The 2,403-nt window shown below is 50.9% G+C and overlaps 1 long non-coding RNA gene across 2 annotated transcripts; it reads left to right on the forward strand.

Annotated features, from left to right (window-relative positions):
* The first annotated feature begins 1,455 nt into the window (after window positions 1–1,455).
* On the forward strand, window positions 1,456–1,871 carry LOC113979640. 2 transcript variants are annotated; one of them, XR_003537940.1, is made up of 3 exons: window positions 1,456–1,520; window positions 1,614–1,663; window positions 1,768–1,871. It is a non-coding gene; the product is annotated as an uncharacterized LOC113979640 (long non-coding RNA). The 2 variants fall into 2 exon arrangements; XR_003537941.1 differs by having other exon boundaries at window positions 1,477–1,502.
* Window positions 1,872–2,403: the final 532 nt, after the last annotated feature.

The raw sequence follows: 2,403 nt of genomic DNA on the forward strand, positions 1-2,403 counted from the left end.
TCAGCTCTCCCTATGTATCTGGGTGACTTTGGTTAGGGTTTCTTTACAATGCTAGAGGGACAGGTTGTAAAGCAGAGCTAAACAGAAAAGAGACCAGAGGAGCAGAGGAATAAGGTGGGTCATCACCTGACATCAGCACAAAGCTGTGGCTTTTGTCCCCACGTTTACTTGATGTGTTAAGGATTTTCTTGTTTTGCTTTGTTTTTTCTTTGTTTTCAGATGCAGAGCCCTGAGCCCAGGAGGCTCTAGGCACCGGAGGGGAGGTGATCCGGGTGAGCACCGGTGAGCAAGGTGAGCATCGACTCCAGGCCAGAACTAGCTGGTCTTTTACAGGTGTTGTGGTGAATGTGTGCACATGCTTTGTTTCTTGTGTTTTCCAGGGGTTTTGCCACCTTCTCACAGACAGTCCAATGCTTCAGGGACCCTGCTGGTAAGAGGTCACTGTGGAGGAGAGGTAGGTAGGAGGTACCCCAGGAAAGCCATCCTTTCAGGCAGTATCTCAGTATGTACATTTGCCTTTGGCTTTTTTACTTTGCAGAGAATGTGTGCAGCCTCAGAGGGCTGGAGCCACCTGCCAATTAGGTTTGATGGTCCTTAGCTGTCCTCATCAGTAATCTCCTAGTACTACGAGGCTCATCAATTAAGGCTCGACCTTTTCTGGTCCCAGGTGCCCTCCGACCTGCCTTTGGCAAAGGAGGAGCATTCAGGTGGAGTCAGGGAGGTAGTGAGGAGGTGCTGGGGTCTCCCTTACTTTCAGAAACACCATGTAACTTATTTTCTCCCTCACCCAGGTACAGCACATGGTGACAGCAGCAGCCTTTGACTCGGGTTGGAGCCAGTGGCCCGAGAACCTCTCAGCTCAGGGGACGGTGAGTAGCCAATTGCAGGGTTGTTGCCCATGTGCTGCCGAACTCTTGCCTCAATTTCAGTTTTCTTTCTCGTAGCTGACCGAGTCAGCGATCGCAGGACCCTCTGAGCCAGCCAGGCATCCTTCCTTTTGCATCAAAGATGGATTCACATCCCCAGCTATGGGAAAGATAAGTGGAGGACTACCACCTGGAGAGGGGATGAGAGCTGGGTCCAATGTTATGGTTAGGAGGGAGGGATTTTCAAATTAGCAGAGGGGAAAGGGTCTGCCCTAACAGGCCCTTGGCACACGTAGGAGGAGCAGTTTACTTTTCTTCAGTGGAGTAGGGTGTGCAGGCAGAGCCGTTCAGGTCTCAAGGTCCATCCGGCTGACTTTGGTAACTCATTTCTTTGCAGTGTCAGAGGGACCGGATGTAAAGCAGAGATAAACAGATAGGCCAGAGGGGCACAGTGAGAAGGTGGGTTGTCATGTGAGGTCAGAGCGAAGACATGACTTTTGGGCCTAGGTTTACTTGATCATTTGGATGGTTTGGTGGTTTAGTTTTGTTATTTTGGTTTTTTTTGTTTGTTTGTTTCTTTCTTTTTTTTAAGATGTGGAGCCCCCAGCCCAGCAGACAATAGGCACCAGAGGGAAGGTGAGCCCAGTGAGCAAGGTGAGCAGTGACTGCAGGACAGAACTAGATGCTGTTTTGCAGGTGGTGTACTTTTGGTGAATCTGTGTACATACTTGTATTTTTGTTTTACAGGCAGTGCACCGACTTCTAATGTACAGTCCAACGTGATGGGGACCCTGCCTGTAAGAGGACACGGTCAAGGGGTGTCAGACAGAAACTGCCATGGGAGCAGCATACTCTTGGACAGTATCTCAGTACTGGCATTTGCCTCTGGGTTATTTTGCAGGAGATGTACGCAGCCTCACAGGGCTGAAGCCAACTCACAATGAGGTGATGAGCACGGTTCGGTCCTCTCGAGCTGTCCTTGTAGGTAATCTCTGAGTATTAAAAGGATGAGCAACGAAGCACTGAGCTTTAGTGATCACAGGTGCCATCCGGCTAACCTTTGGGAGCATCCAGGCATTGGAGGCGAGTCGGGGAGGCAGCAGGAGGAGCGGGGATCCACGGCAGCTTCAGAAATGCCCTCTAATTTTGTCTCTCGCTCGCTCAGGTATCCCAGAAGATGACAGCCACAGCGTGTGACTCCAGTCAGAGCCAGCGACCCGAGGACCTGCCTCAGTGACAGTGAGTAGAGGGATCTTTGGGGCTGGGGCCACGTGCCACACTACTCAGACATTGTGTGTGGTTTTCTTTCTCGTAGTTGACTCCGAGTGATCTCACGACGGCAGGAACCTCTGAGCCAGCCTAGGTGCCCCTCCTTTGCATCAGAGATGGATTTACATCCCCGGCTCTCAGAAAGATAAGTGCAGGGCAAAGACCCAGAGAGGGGTTGGGAGTCAGTCCAAGCATGTGCATCGGCCGGAGGAATTTCTGAAATCAGTACAGTGCAATGGGTATCCTATAACAGGTTATTTGGCTGCAT

Source organism: Neopelma chrysocephalum, unplaced genomic scaffold (genome assembly GCF_003984885.1).
Source record: "Neopelma chrysocephalum unplaced genomic scaffold, ASM398488v2 Primary Assembly neopelma1_86470, whole genome shotgun sequence".
Classification (NCBI taxonomy): Eukaryota; Metazoa; Chordata; class Aves; order Passeriformes; family Pipridae; genus Neopelma; species Neopelma chrysocephalum.